This window comes from Lissotriton vulgaris, chromosome 3_2, assembly GCF_964263255.1.
Source record: "Lissotriton vulgaris chromosome 3_2, aLisVul1.2, whole genome shotgun sequence".
Classification (NCBI taxonomy): Eukaryota; Metazoa; Chordata; class Amphibia; order Caudata; family Salamandridae; genus Lissotriton; species Lissotriton vulgaris.
In genome coordinates, this window is record NC_141690.1 from 265,917,201 (window position 1) to 265,933,514 (window position 16,314).

Here is a 16,314-nt window from a genome sequence, read left to right on the forward strand (position 1 = left end):
ACACGAAGGATTGAAAGACATAGCCGAGTGGATTATGAACAGCCGCCTGAAACTGAACTCAGATAAGACGGAAGTCCTCACCCTGGGAACCTCGCCCTCCGCCTGGGACGACTCCTGGTGGCCCCCTGCCCTGGGCAGCGCACCCAAACCTACAGACCACGCACGCAACCTGAGCTTCATCCTAGACTCCTCCCTCTCCATGACCAGACAAGTCAACGCCATCTCCTCGTCGTGCTTCAACATCCTACGCATGCTACGTAAGATCTTCCGGTGGATCCCCACCGATACCAGGAAGACGGTCACCCAGGCCCTTGTCACCAGCCGACTGGACTACGGCAACTCCCTCTACGCCGGAACCACAGCCAAACTACACAAAAGACTCCAGCGCATTCAGAACGCCTCAGCACGCCTCATCCTGGACATTCCCCGACACAGCCACATCTCCAAACACCTGAGAAACTTGCACTGGCTCCCCGTCAGCAAGAGAATCACGTTCCGACTCCCCACCCACGCACACAAAGCTCTCCACAACCAAGGCCCAAGATACCTCAACGACCGCCTGACCTTCTACACTCCCACCCGCCAGCTACGATCGACCACCCACGCCCTCACCGCCGTCCCCCTCATCCGAAGAGCCACGACGGGAGGAAGATCCTTCTCCTACCTGGCTGCCAAGACGTGGAACTCCCTCCCCATCCACCTCCGCCTGACCCAAGACCACCTCTCCTTCAGGAAGCAACTCAAGACCTGGCTGTTCGAGCAGTAGCGGACCGCCCTCCCCCAAGCGCCTTGAGACCCTCCGGGTGAGTAGCGCGCTATACAAATGCTCTGATTGATTGATTGATTGATTAGATGTGGGCCGGGCCTCCACCAATGTTATGTTGAAGGTGTATGAGCAAACATATTTACACAGTTCACTCAAAGCCGCTGTTGACCCTGAATCTTACAAGGTCACCTGTGGCTATGAAGAGGTCAGCCCGCTGTGCCTGGTCCAGAGGACCAGCCCTACCGAGCACCCCTCTTCATCTGGAGAAGTTCAGAGATGGTTGCGCCTGTCCTGGCCATGCCCAGCGCGCAGGGTTACCATATGAGTGGAGACAGAAGCAGGGTCAGCCGTCTAGTGTCTGTATTGGGTGCACTGCCCCGACCACCAACCCGGGGCCAGGGAGCGCGCGAGGCAGAAATGAATCTGCTGCAAAGAGCTTCTGAATATTTAATGCCGCCGCACTCCCAAGATGGATGTACAGCGCTTTAATGGTAATTAAATTAACGTGAGGAAAAAGTAAATGAGCGCCCATTACAGTGATGGAAGAGGCAGCTTTTCATGGAGGTACTGCAGGACAGGAAATTAGTGCTTACAAGCTTCTGAGGCGACGGGCGCTGCATGATTTATGAAGGGCTCTCTTGTACATTTAAGGGAGCAGGAGGGAGCGAAACAGAGGCGCTATGACACATTCCTAATGTCCTGCCTTCTTGGTGTACATAAGCATGTGCCCTTGGAAATAGTTCATCATAGCTGGTGGCACTGAAGCCCTGGAGAGCAGGACATGGGGGTGGGGCCGGGAGAGCCTTCGAAAGGAGCCGGATCAGCCCAGTGCCTCCAGAACCACAGAGAAGAAAGTAGCGTCTAGGCGCTACCAAGGAGTTTTGGAAACCACTGACCCTGGGACGCCGGCGTGGGTGGAGAGGACCACACGCCTCGGAGAAGGGGGGAGTTGCGAAATCCGTTTACTTTACATTTCGTTGCTTCTGGAGTGTAATCCGTTGAGTATTTTGTGTTCAGAGGTGCACAGATTATCAGCGCCTAGATGCTGATACTCAGTGAGTAAACTGTGCTTGGAGGAGGGCAGCACGGAGACACAATTTATACACAGAGGCTTTCTGGCTCCACAATCCTTTCCCTGGTGTATTAACTTCACACACAGAGCACAAGAGGATCTAAAAGTGAGATGTTTCCCTTTCTTCCTGGCCCACCCCCAGGTGGATCACTCCTTGATACTGATAACAGACCATGTGATTCTTCTGTGGGTCACTCCTTCCTGTACTCACCCCATTGGTTCATCCTATAGGACATCCTCCCCCTACACCTCAACCATCCCCTAATTCTGACGCATTCCCTCACCATTCCCTTCTATCCTGGTTTTATCTGAGAACCGCCCTCCCCTCTGCTTCTTTCCTATGGATAATACCCTGACATGCCACCCTACCTTCTTGTCCTCGTCTCAGTGCCCACCTGTTCATCCTGCCCTTTGTTTATACTAAAGGTCTCCCTCTCCTGTCACACTCACCCTTCATATTGTGTAACTTATCCAACATTGCACACGTGTTTCAGTATGCCCCATCCATGTTTTGAAACTTATCCAACATTGCACACATGTTTCACCATGCCTCATCCATGCTTTGTAACTTATCCAACATAGCACACGTGTTTCACCATGCCTCATCGATCCTTTGTAACTTGTCCAACATTGCACACATGTTTCACCATGCCTCATCCATGCTTTGTAACTTATTCAACATTGCACACGTGTTTCACCATGCCTCATCCATGCTTTGTAACTTATTCAACATTGCACACGTGTTTCACCATGCCTCATCCATGCTTTGTAACTTATTCAACATTGCACATGTGTTTCACCATGCCTCATCCATGCTTTGTAACTTATCCAACATTGCACACGTGTTTCACCATGCCTCATCCATGCTTTGTAACTTATCCAACATTGCACATGTGTTTCACTATGCCTCATCCATGTTTTGTAACTTATCCAACATTGCACATGTGTTTCACCATGCCTCATCCATGCTTTGTAACTTATCCAACATTGCACACGTGTTTCACCATGCCTCATCCATGCTTTGTAACTTATCCAACATTGCACACGTGTTTCACCATGCCTCATCCATGCTTTGTAACTTATTCAACATTGCACACGTGTTTCACCATGCCTCATCCATGCTTTGTAACTTATTCAACATTGCACATGTGTTTCACCATGCCTCATCCATGCTTTGTAACTTATCCAACATTGCACACGTGTTTCACCATGCCTCATCCATGCTTTGTAACTTATCCAACATTGCACACGTGTTTCACCATGCCTCATCCATGCTTTGTAACTTATCCAACATTGCACACGTGTTTCACCATGCCTCTTCCATGTTTTGTAACTCATCCAACATTGCACACGTGTTTCACCATGCCTCATCCATCCTTTGTAACTTATCCAACATTGCACACATGTTTCACCATGCCTCATCCATGCTTTGTAACTTATCCAACATTGCACACGTGTTTCACCATGCCTCATCCATGCTTTGTAACTTATCCAACATTTCTATAGTGTTTCACTATGCCTCATCCATGCTTTGTAACTTATCCAACATTGCACACGTGTTTCACCATGCCTCATCCATGCTTTGTAACTTATCCAACATTGCACACATGTTTCACCATGCCTCATCCATGCTTTGTAACTTATCCAACATTGCACACGTGTTTCACCATGCCTCATCCATGCTTTGTAACTTATCCAGCATTGCACACGTGTTTCACCATGCTTTATAACTTATCCAACATTGCACACGTGTTTCACCATGCCTCATCCATGCTTTGTAACTTATTCAACATTGCACACGTGTTTCACCATGCCTCATCCATGCTTTGTAACTTATTCAACATTGCACACATGTTTCACCATGCCTCATTCATGCCTTGTAACTTATCCAATATTGCACACGTGTTTCACCATGCCTCATCCATGCTTTGTAACTTATTCAACATTGCACACGTGTTTCACCATGCCTCATCCATGCTTTGTAACTTATTCAACATTGCACATGTGTTTCACCATGCCTCATCCATGCTTTGTAACTTATTCAACATTGCACACGTGTTTCACCATGCCTCACCCATGCTTTGAAACGTATTCAACATTGCACACATGTTTCACCATGCCTCATTCATGCTTTGTAACTTATCCAACATTGCACACGTGTTTCACCATGCTTTATATCTTATCCAACAGTGCACACGTGTTTCACCATGCCTTATCCATGCTTTGTAACTTATCCAACATTGCACACATGTTTCACCATGACTCATCCATGCTTTGTAACTTATCCAACATTGCACACGTGTTTCACCATGCCTCATCCATGCTTTGTAACTTATTCAACATTGCACAAGTGTTTCACCATGCCTCATCCATGTTTTGTAACTTATCCAACATTGCACACGTGTTTCACCATGCCTCATCCATGCTTTGTTACTTATCCAACATTGCACAGGTGTTTCACCATGCCTCATCCATGCTTTGTAACTTATCCAACAATGCACATGTGTTTTACCATGCCTCATCCATGCTTTGTAACTTACCCAACATTGCACACGTGTTTCACCATGCCTCATCCATGCTTTGTAACTTATCCAACATTGCACACGTGTTTCATCATGACTCACCCTTTATATTTTGTAACTTACCCAACATTGCACACGTGTTTTACCATGCTTTATAAATTATCCAACATTGCACACGTGTTTCAGTATGCCCCATCCATGTTTTGAAATGTATCCAGCATTGCACACGTGTTTCACCATGCCTCATCCATGCTTTGTAACTTATTCAACATTGCACACGTGTTTCACCATGCCTCATCCATGCTTTGTAACTTATTCAACATTGCACACATGTTTCACCATGCCTCATTCATGCCTTGTAACTTATCCAACATTGCACACGTGTTTCACCATGCCTCATCCATGCTTTGTAACTTATTCAACATTGCACACGTGTTTCACCATGCCTCATCCATGCCTTGTAACTTATCCAACATTGCACAGGTGTTTCACCATGCCTCATCCATGCTTTGTAACTTATTCAACATTGGACACGTGTTTCACCATGCCTCATCCATGCTTTGTAACTTATTCAACATTGCACATGTGTTTCACCATGCCTCATTCATGCTTTGTAACTTATCCAACATTGCACACGTGTTTCACCATGCTTTATATCTTATCCAACAGTGCACACCTGTTTCACCATGCCTCATCCATGCTTTGTAACTTATCCAACATTGCACACATGTTTCACCATGACTCATCCATGCTTTGTAACTTATCCAACATTGCACACGTGTTTCACCATGCCTCACCCATGCTTTGTAACTTATTCAACATTGCACAAGTGTTTCACCATGCCTCATCCATGTTTTGTAACTTATCCAACATTGCAAACGTGTTTCACCATGCCTCATCCATGCTTTGTTACTTATCCAACATTGCACAGGTGTTTCACCATGCCTCATCCATGCTTTGTAACTTATCCAACATTGCACATGTGTTTTACCATGCCTCATCCATGCTTTGTAACTTACCCAACATTGCACACGTGTTTCACCATGCCTCATCCATGCTTTGTAATTTATCCAACATTGCACACGTGTTTCATCATGACTCACCCTTTATATTTTGTAACTTACCCAACATTGCACACGTGTTTTACCATGCTTTATAAATTATCCAACATTGCACACGTGTTTCAGTATGCCCCATCCATGTTTTGAAATGTATCCAAGATTACACACATGTTTCACTATGCCTCTTCCATGTTTTGTAGTTTATCCAACAATGCACACGTGTTTCACCATGCCTCATCCATGCTTTGTAACTTATCCAACATTGCACACGTGCTTCACCATGCCCCATCCATGTTTTGAAACTTATCCAACATTGCACACGTGTTTCAGTATGCCTCTTCCATGTTTTGTAATGTATCCAACATTGCACACGTGTTTCATTATGCCTCATCTATGCTTTGTAACTTATCCAACATTGCACACGTGTTTCACCATGCCCCACCCATGTTTTGAAACTCATCCAACATTGTAAACATGTTTCATTATGCCTCATCCATGTTTTGTAACTTATCCAACATTGCACATGTGTTTCATTGTGCCTCTTCCTTGTTTTGTAACTTATCCAACACTGCACACGTGTTTCATCATGCCTCTTCCATGTTTTGTAACTCATCCAACGTTGCAAAAGTGTTTCATTATGCCTCGTCCATGTTTTGTAACTGATCAAAAATTGCACATGCGTTTCACTATGCCTCTTCCTTGTTTTGTAACTTATCCAACATTGCACACGTGGTTCATTATGCCTCTAACATGTTTTGTAACTCATCCAACATTGCACACGTGTTTCACCATGCCTCATCCATTATTTATTTATTTTTGTGTTTTATAGAGCGCAAACTTGACCTGTGAAGGTATCAGAGCGCTTTACATCGTATACAGTGATGAACAAACAAAACGTTTAAAGTGCAGAAATATACATGATCAACATGTCGGGTTACAATCACTATGATAGTCTGTAAGAGCAAAGAACCCATATGATCTCGGCGCGAGGAGTTGGTGATCTGGGAAAGTGGTAATCTTGAATTAGTCAGGTACGATGCGGTGGTTGCGGGTAGGCCGTAAACGAGGAATTTACCCATGAGGAAGGTTTTGGCCTCGTTTTTTAAGAGATTCTTCTGATGTCAGGTGGGAGAGAGTTTCAAATTCTTGGTGCTGCTCCGGTGAACACCCTGTTGTATGTTCTTTGTTTCTGAAAGGAGGGGGTTGGAGTAGGAGGTTTCTAGCAGACCGGGAGTTCCTGCTTCCTCCGGATATCACTAATTTCTGTGCCAGATAAGCAGGGGAGTTTGTGTATAGGTCCTTGTGTATAATGCATGTAAGTTTCAGCTAAATTCTGGCCTCTAGAGGGAGCCAGTTCAGTGCTTTTATGTGTGGCGAGATGTGGTTGAACTTCTTGGTGCCTGTAAGTAGTCTGGCGGCCGCGTTGAGGCAGGCTTTTAGAGGCGCTAAGGAGATCTTGGATTGTCCTGTGAGGGTAGAACATCCATATTCCAGTCTAGAGATGACTAGTGCTTTCACTGAGATTTTTAGGACAGGAGCATCGATGAAAGATTTCGGCTTCCATAGGTAGCTCAGGTGGAATCTGGCTTCTTTAGCCATTGAGTTAATGTGGTCTTGAATGTTTAGGTTACAGTCGAGGATTATGCCCAGAGATTTGGCAGAGTCCACAATGGTCCGTGGGCAGTTCAGGGCTGTGATGGCCTTGATCCACCTTTGAATCTCCGGGTTGGCTTTTGAAGGGGAGATTAGGAGAAATTCAGTTTTCTTTGCATTAGGTTTGAGTTGGTTATTGGCTAGCCATTGGATGGTCAGTTTCAGGGTCTCATTCAGGCAGAGGATCTCCTTGAGCGAGGAGATATTGATGTATATTTGGGTATCGTCTGCGTACATATGGTAGGAGATGTTGGCAGTATGGAGAACTTCGGTGAGTGGCTCTAGGTAAAGATTAAAGAGGGTGGGGACAGGGTTGAGCCTTGGGGGACTCCGACCGTGACCGGGGTGGGAGCTGATAGGTTGCAGTTGATGAGGAATCTCTGAGAGCGGTTGTGGAGGAAGGACCTGAACCATTCTAGGACCACACCATCCAAACCCATCCTGACTTTGAGGCGTTCAAGTGGTTTTTCATGGTTGACCGTATCGAAGGCGGAGGATTGATCACGGAGGATTAGAAGGCAGGTTTTGCCTTGGTCTAGGGCTTGCAGGGCGTTGTCCACGATGTGGAGCATGGCAGTTTCAGTGCCGTGCCCCGGGCTGAATCCAGATTGGAAGTCATCAAGTAGGTGGAAGTTGCTGATGTGCAGACTTAGTTGCTGTTGTACACACTTCTCCAAAACTTTGGCTAAAAGCAGGATATTGGAGATAGGTCTGAAATTGTCAGGGGAGGCTCGGTTCAGTGAATGTTTTTTTCAAAATGGGGAGTACTTGGCCAGCTTTCAAAGGGTCTGAGATCAAGCCCTGCTGGAGAGAGGCGTTGATAATTGTAGTCCAGCAAGGAACGATGGATTGGGACGCAGCAGCGAGGCAGTTGGAGGGTAGCGGGTCATCGAAGTGGCTATTTGGCTTTAAAGTAGAGAGGATTTTTGAGATAGCATCTTCGTTATAGTATTAGAAGTCAGTCCAGTGGGCTTGGTTTTTAGGAGGGGCCAGGACGGTTGGTGCTGAAGAATGGGGCAGGACACGAAGGGGTTCACTGAGTTCAATTCCTAATGCCGAGATTTTATCAGCGAAGAAGGAGGAGAATTCATCTGACGATATCAGTGATTTGGGGGATTCTTTCAGTGTTTCTTCAGCCAGTTAATTAGATTGGAGTTTGACCAGTTCAAAGAGCTTTTGGGGTCTATTCTTGGCGTTCCCCAGTTCCGATCGGAAATATTCTTTTTTGCAATTTAGGATGTGCTTATTGAATGCATTTCTCGCCTGGCGGAGGAGCTTTAGATGCGTTGCAGGGGGGTGTTGTCTCGGGATTCTTTCAGATTGCCATAGGGATCTCCTCTCCATATTGAGGGAGCCTGTGAACCAAGGGTTTCTGTCTTTGATTTGTGTTCTTTTTAGTTTAAGAGGGGCAAGGTCATCCAGAATGTTTGAGATGGATGACGAGTGTTGCTCATTGACGTTGCTGACCATGGATATATGCAAAGGGGGGGGGGAGGTCAGATTTGCAGCGGGCCTCTAGTTTCATCATGCCGAGGTTCTTAGTATCTCTGGTCCAGCGTTTGAGAATCACCGGTTGAGACGCTTTGTATGGCGGGTCCCAGGTAAAATGAAAGAGATGGAGTGATGGTCAGTCCAGTCACAAGGGTCAATGGAGATAAGCTTGACTGGGGAGTCCTTAGAAATGGTCCAGTCGAGGTTGGCTCCGTTTGAGTGGGTTGGCAGGGAGCAGGCTTGAGTAAGGGCTAGGTCGCTTAGGAGGTCTTTGATGGCGTTGACATGGGAATCTTTAGTGTTGTTCCAGTGCAGGTTGAAATCACCCAAGAAAACCTCTGTGGCTTTGGAGGAAATCTTTTTTGTCATGATTTCGAAGAGGTGATCACCGAAAGAGTCATTGGAACCTGGGGGGTGGTAAAAATTTGTAAGTTACAAAGGTGTAATAGTTGCTGCAGATGGAGAGTGCGAGGTATTCGCAGGAGTCAGTGGAGACCGTTGAGAGTTCTGTGACAAGCAGGGAGGATCGGTAGATGCAGGCAATGCCTCCTCCTTTCATGTTGGAGTGTCTGTCCAGTCTGGCGATGTAGTAGTTGGGCGGGATTAATAAGTCCAGGCAGGGGGAAGAGCATTAGTTTAGTCAAGATTCAGTTAGTATGGCTAGGTCTAGGTTTTTGTCCAGGACGAGTTTAGCAATATCAGCGGCATGTTTGACTGCTGAACGGCAATTGATTAATAGACCAGATAGGGTGGTGTCTGGAAGAGTGTCAGGAGTCTGGGCGGATATAGATACAGGCGCGAGGTTGCTTTTTACCACACTTCTGTTATGGAAGGTGGCTGGCCCGTTGGGGTTGATGGTGACTGTGGTGATGGGGTGTTCAGGACTCGTATCTAGCAGACGGGGGATGGCTGGGACAGAGTTGTGGTCTTGGAGGATGGCTAGGATTTCATTTCCTGTGAGGTCTAGAGGATTGGAGGAGGCAGTAGGAGCGTTGTAGGAGAGTGTGAGAGTGTGGGATTCCTCCTCAGAGAGGAGGAAGGGTGGTTTGCGTGGGCGAAGATGTCTCAGAGGCAGCGGGAGTGGGTGCTTGAGAGGCCCGGTGTTCGGTGAGGGGGAAGTAGGCGGTGGTTTGAGGTTTGCAAGTGAGATCTCGGCAAGGTGAAGGAGGTTCCAGAGGGCCAGAATGGAGCTTTGAATGCTCTGGGTGAGTTGAGCCGCTCTGGAGTGCAGAGTTTCAAGGTCGTTATAAACTGGTATCCAACATTGCACAAGTGTTTCATTATGCCTCATCCATGTTTTGTAACTTATCCAACATTGCACATGTGTTTCACTATGCCTCTTCCATGTTTTGTTACTTATCCAACATTGCACATGTGTTTCACTATGCCTCATCCATGTTTTGTAACTTATCCAACATTGCACATGTGTTTCACTATGCCTCTTCCATGTTTTGTAACTTATCCAACATTGCACACGTGTTTCATTATGCCTCATCCATGTTTTGTAACTTATCCAACATTGCACATGTGTTTCACTATGCCTCTTCCATGTTTTGTTACTTATCCAACATTGCACACATGTTTCATTATGCCTCCTCCATGTTTTGTAACTTATCCAACATTGCACACGTGTTTCACTATGCCTCTTCCATGTTTTGTAACTCATCCAACATTGCACACGTGTTTCACCATGCCTCATCCATGCTTTGTAACTTATCCGACATTGCACACATGTTTGACCATGCCTCATTCATGCTTTGTAACTTATCCAACAGTGCACATGTGTTTCACCATGACTCACCCTTTATATATAGTAACTTACCCAACATTGCACACGTGTTTTGCCATGCTTTATAACTTATCCAACATTGCACACGTGGTTCATTATGCCTCATCCATGTTTTATAACTTATCCAGCATTGCACATATGTTTCACAATGCCTCTTCCATGTTTTGTAACTTATCCAACATTGCACACATGTTTCATTATGCCTCATCCATGTTTTGTAACTGATCCAAAATTACACACGTGTTTCACCATGCCTCATCCATGCCTTGTAACTTTTCCAACATTGCACACGTGTTTCACCATGCCTCATCCATGCTTTGTACCTTATCCAACATTGCACATGTGTTTCACCATGCCTCGTCCATGCTTTGTAACTTATCCAACAGTGCACATGTTTTTCAGCATGACTCACCCTTTATATTTTGTAACTTACCAAACATTGCACACATGTTTCACCATGCTTTATAACTTATCCAACATTGCACACGTGTTTCAGTATACCCCATCCATGTTTTGTAACTTATCCAAAATTGCACATGTGTTTCACTATGCCTCTTCCATGTTTTGTAACTTATTCAACATTGCACATGTGTTTCACCATGCCTCATTCATGCTTTGTAACTCATCCAACATTGCACACGTCTCACCGTGCCTCATCCATGTTTTATAACTCATTCAACATTGCACACGTCTCACCGTGCCTCATCCACCTTTTGTAACTTATCCAACATTGCACATGCGTTTCACCATGCCTCACCCATGTTTTGTAACGTATCCAACACTGCACACGCATTTCACCATGCCCCATCGATGTTTTGTAAGTCATCCAACATTGCACATGTGTTTCACTCTGCCTCATCCATGTTTTGTAACTCATCCAATATTGCGCATGTATTTCACTGTGCCTCATCCATGTTTTGTAACGTATCCAACATTGCACACATGTTTAACTGTGCCTCATTCATGTTTTGTAACTCATCCAACATTGCACGTGTGTTTCACCATGCCTCATCCATGTTTTGTAACTTATCCAACATTGCATACATGTTTCACCATGCCTCGTCCATGTTTTGTAACTCATTGAACATTGCACAAGTGTTTCACCATGCCTCGTCCATGTTTTGTAACTCATCCAACATTGCACATGTGTTTCACCATGCCTCGACCATGTTTAGTAACTCATCCAACATTGCACATGTGTTTCACCATGCCTCCTCCATGTTTTGTTACTCGTCCAACATTGCACATGTGTTTCACCATGCCTCGACCATGTTTAGTAACTCATCCAACATTGCACATGTGTTTCACCATGCCTCCTCCATGTTTTGTAACTTATCTAACATTGCACACGTGTTTCACCATGCCTCATCCATATTTGTAACTTTATCCAACATTGCACACCTCCATGTTTTGTAACTTATCCAACATTGCACATGTGTTTCATTATGCCTCATCCATGTTTTGTAACTTATCTAACATTGCACATGTGTTTTACCATGCCTTATCCATATTTTGTAACTTATCCAACATTTCTATAGTGTTTCACTATGCCTCATCTATGTTTTGTAACGTATCCACATTGCACAAGTTGTAACTCTTTCCCATGAGTTGATTTGTCCGACATTATGCTCCCACTTTCACATTGATCCCAATACTTTTGTTGGTATGGACAAGTCCTCTTCGTGATAACAGCCCCCCAACTGTATACATGTCTGGATCACTAAATTTGAGTTATGCTGTCATAGGCAAACAGGGGTCATGCATGTGTGCCATGACATAGCCCTGCCTCATGGATTGTGATCTTTTTGGACCAGGTGTTAGTGGTGGAAGGCTACATCCTTCACCAGGGGTGAAGCCGCACATGCACAGTGGTGACAGCAAACTGTGCAGTGATCAGTGAGAGTGAACAGGTCATTTTTAACCTGTGTCACTAAAGCGAGGCCTAAAGGTTCACTCAGTTAAAGTTCTGCTGCTGTGTGCTTAACTCACCCTTGGCCTACATCGGTTTGGTGTGTAGTGCTGCTCAACACATGAGTAGTGTATCTGCACTGGGTGTATGTGTTTCTAGGAAGGTACATTACAGGGATAATTCAGAGCTGTTTAGTGTATGCATGTTGAATGCATGTGCTGGGTGTATGTGTACCTGTGGGCCGTACAATGCATGGAGGATGTAGTACTGTGCAGTCCGTACAGGTTAAATGCATGTGTTGAATGTATGTGGGCCTGTGAGTGGTGCAATACATGAAGAATACAATGATGTGCAGTGTGTGCATGTTAAATACATCTGTTGGGTGCATGTGTGTCTATGAGTGGTCCAGCACAGGAGGATAAAGCACTGTGCAGTGTGTGTGGACCACGGGTACTCATAGTACGGCCCGCGAGCCGCCAGCGGCCCTGCAAGCCTTCCTTGGTGGCCCGCAGACCTTGCCGACATCGTACCTGTGTTTAAATTTTTTTTTAAATAGTGTTAGCAAACACGCTGCAGCAGCGCGGACTCATAGGCTCTGCTGTGTGGGGGCTGAGGGAGCAGTGATTGTCAGAGTGGAGATGCAGGGGCGCTAAGAGGTGAAATACAACAACGCTTTATTAACATGTAAATGGTCTTTTAACCCCTTCGCTGCTGATGACGAGCTCAGCTCGTCATCAGCCACGGGTGGCGTGTGCTGATGACGAGCTGAGCTCATCATGTAACGCGGTAAAATGAAAAAAGCCGCACAGCGCAAAAATCGCCGCAGCAGCGATGCGGTTAAAGAACTGTGAAGTACTCGGGTGTGTGTGGGTGTGTGTACGCTGAGGAAGCTGTCTCAGCCTGGGCTGAGGGCTGACACACACACACAGGGGGTGAGATGACAGAGGGTGACAGAGGGAGAGGGAGGGAGGGTGATAGAGGGAGGGTGACAGAGGGAGGGAGGGAGACAGAGGGAGGGCGAGGAAGGGAGACAGAGAGAGACAGAGAGAGGAAGGCAGAGAGGGAGGGAGACAGAGGGAGAGGGAGACAGGGGGAGACAGAGGGAGGGAGACAAGGAGATAGGGAGGGAGACAGAAGGAGAGAGACGGAGGGAGAGGGGGGGAGACACTGGGAGGGAGACAGAGGGAGGGAGAGAGAGGGGGAGACAGAGGGAGAGAGATGGAGGGAGAGGGACGGAGACACAGGGAAGGAGACAGAGAGAGGGAGAGAGACAGGGAGGGAGACAGAGGGAGGGGGGGGTGACAGAGGAAGAGGGGAGACAGACGGAGGGAGAGGAAGGGAGACAGAGAGAGGGAGGCAGAGAGGGAGTGAGACAGATAGAGAGGGAGACAGGGAGGGAGACAGAGGGAGGGAGGGAGGGAGGGAGACAGGGAGGGAGACAGACGGAGAGAGATGGAGGGAGAGGGAGGGAGACAGGGAGGGAGACAGAGGGAGGGAGAGGGAGGGAAACAGAGGGAGGGAGAGAAACAGGGAGGGAGAAAAAGGGAGGGAGAGGGAAGCAGAGGGAGGGAGACAGAGGGAGGGAGACAGAGGGAGGGGAGAGGGAGGGAGACAGAGAGGGAGTTGAGACAGAGAGAGTGGGAAACAGAGAGGGAGGGAGACAGAGAGTGAGAGAGACATAGAGGGAGACAGAGGGGGGGACAGAGTGAGAGAGACAGAGGGACACAGAGAGGGAGACAGAGGGAGGAGGGCGACAGAGGAGTGAGGGAGACAGAGGGAGGAGGGAGACAGAGGGAGAGAGACAGAGGGTTTGAGACAAAGGGAGGGAGACAGAGGGAGGGGGACAGAGGGAGGGAGACAGAGGGAGAGAGACAGAGAGGGAGAGAGACAGAGAGGGAGAGAGACAGAGAGGGAAAGAGACAGAGAGGGAGACACAGGGAAGAGGGTGACAGAGGGAGGGTGACAGAGGGAGGGAGGGCGACAGAGGGAGGGCGACAGAGGGAGGGTGACAGAGGGAGACAGATGGAGGGAGACAGACCGAGGGAGACAGACCGAGGGAGACAGAGCGAGGGAGAGAGGGAGGGAGATAGAGGGAGGGAGGGAGAGAGGGAGAGAGAGGGAGGGAGAGAGAGGGAGGGAGACAGAGAGGGGGAGAGAGAGGGAGAGAGAGAGAGGGAGAGAGAGGAAGGGGGAGAGAGGGAGGGAGAGAGAGAGAGAGAGAGAAAGAGATGTGTGTATGACGGGTCTGGTGGCTCAGTGGACAAAGGTGTCTGCTGCAGGGACCTGTGTTCAACCTCATGGTCCCAATTTTTTTTGCTTTAGCCCCGCCTCTCCCCCTCTGACCCCGCCCCCACTGGTGCGTCCCTCTGCCACAAACCACACTGTAAATATGGACCCCGAGAGAAAGTTTGTGAGTACCCATGGTGTAGACTGTATGCATGTACCAGTTGTATATATGCCTGTGAATGGTACAATCAAAGGAGGAGCCTAGGTTCTATTTTTGGAGACTCAGGGCTGTATGGTGAATCAGGTGGAGACATAGTAATCCCCCATACAGATTTGTGTTTTACCGTATCCCTGTAACCAGGACTGGGGGCCAAGGCCTGCTACGCTCCCTGCCGGGTGAGGGAACATAACCCAGGGAAGTGAGAACCCCCTGCACAGGATCAGCAGCACCTTCCTGTTTGCCAAGACCAGTGTGCCGAGTGAGGAAGAGGAGAGTGCTGGAGGGAGCGAGGTCTAGTGGAGAGAGTTTGTGAGTGGAGTACATTTGCGAGGTGTGAGGGGGTCGTTGCCTGTGTGCAGAATGAAGTATGCCACAGGAGGGTCTCCATTAATTGAGCCTTGTGCATCCTTGTGCTGATCGGGCCGTAACCCATGTGTAGTGGGGAGCTGGCAACCCCATATGCCAGAATAGGCCACTGTAAGAAGATTACCGTGCTCTGAGGGCTGTAGTACTTAAACTGGGGTGAGCCTCAATCTTGTATGCCAGGAGAGGTCACCACAAGATGATTGCCCTGCTGTGAGGGCCCTAGCCCTTGTGTGGTGGTGAGCCACGACCCCATCTGCCAGGAAGTACCACCGCTGAGGACTCCGTTGTGCCAAACAGGCTGAAGCATGTGCACTGGGAGGATATGGTGACCCTGCATGCCAGAGGAGGTTTACTAGGAGCAGCATGGTGTGCAACCTGATCAACATCCCCCCACCAGAGAAGTGATGCTGCTGTGGGAGCACATAAGCACCATCATCAAGGCGAGGGACCCTCTACTATATCATCACATCCACCCCCCACCATGGGGCAGATCTGACACTTATCATGCAAAGAGGAGCCACAAAGAACCTCCAATCACTTTGGTAGTGCAACCGTGCATGAGGCACTCTGCACCCACTGAGTGCAGCCCACCAGGGCCACGTGTGGCAAACTCACCTGATTCAGGTGCTGCCGCTCCAAGCACTTGTGGACGGGGCATGCTCAGGAACTTCTGACGCCCCAGGCCTGCAGGTGCTGGTAAGACTGATTTCAAGCTAGTGGGCCCCGGGGGAACTTCCTTGCTAGCTAGCACGAATGCACTGGAACCTTGTTGACTTCCGAATAGAGTCAGAAGAGACTCTTGAGACTTGGACTACCCTGGATTTTGCCTTTAGTGAATAGGGAATAACCACTATCATTGGGAGTGTGAGGAGTGAGTGGGGCTTGGGGACCATCTAAAGGAACTCTAGAGCCCTGATCACAGGGATGTGTAGTTTTTGAATATCATATTTTCTTTTGTGTTGTTAGTAGCAGAAATAAAAGACTTCTCTTTTTTGTTTTCTTTATAAAAGCGAGAATTTGTATGGGCAATGCTTTATTGCTTCTCTGAGCATTTTGAGTTTTGAGCCTGTGTTCACTCCCCTTTATATGGCTTCCCCCAAACAAGCCTTGGACAGCTCGACCTACGCTATGACTGAGAGTCAAGTGCAGAAGGGGACCTTGGCCCAGTTGCTCGGGATTCATAGTAAATTGGGTCTTGGAACATCTTGAATAATAGGCCTCAACCCCCAGGGTTAGACC

At 47.6% G+C, this 16,314-nt stretch overlaps 1 protein-coding gene across 1 annotated transcript in view; it reads left to right on the forward strand.

Moving 5' to 3' along the window:
• Positions 1-16,314, forward strand: part of LOC147725648 (dedicator of cytokinesis protein 2-like) — a 1,712,066-nt gene that overhangs the window by 1,226,735 nt on the left and 469,017 nt on the right. The gene's annotated exons all lie outside the window — the stretch shown is intronic.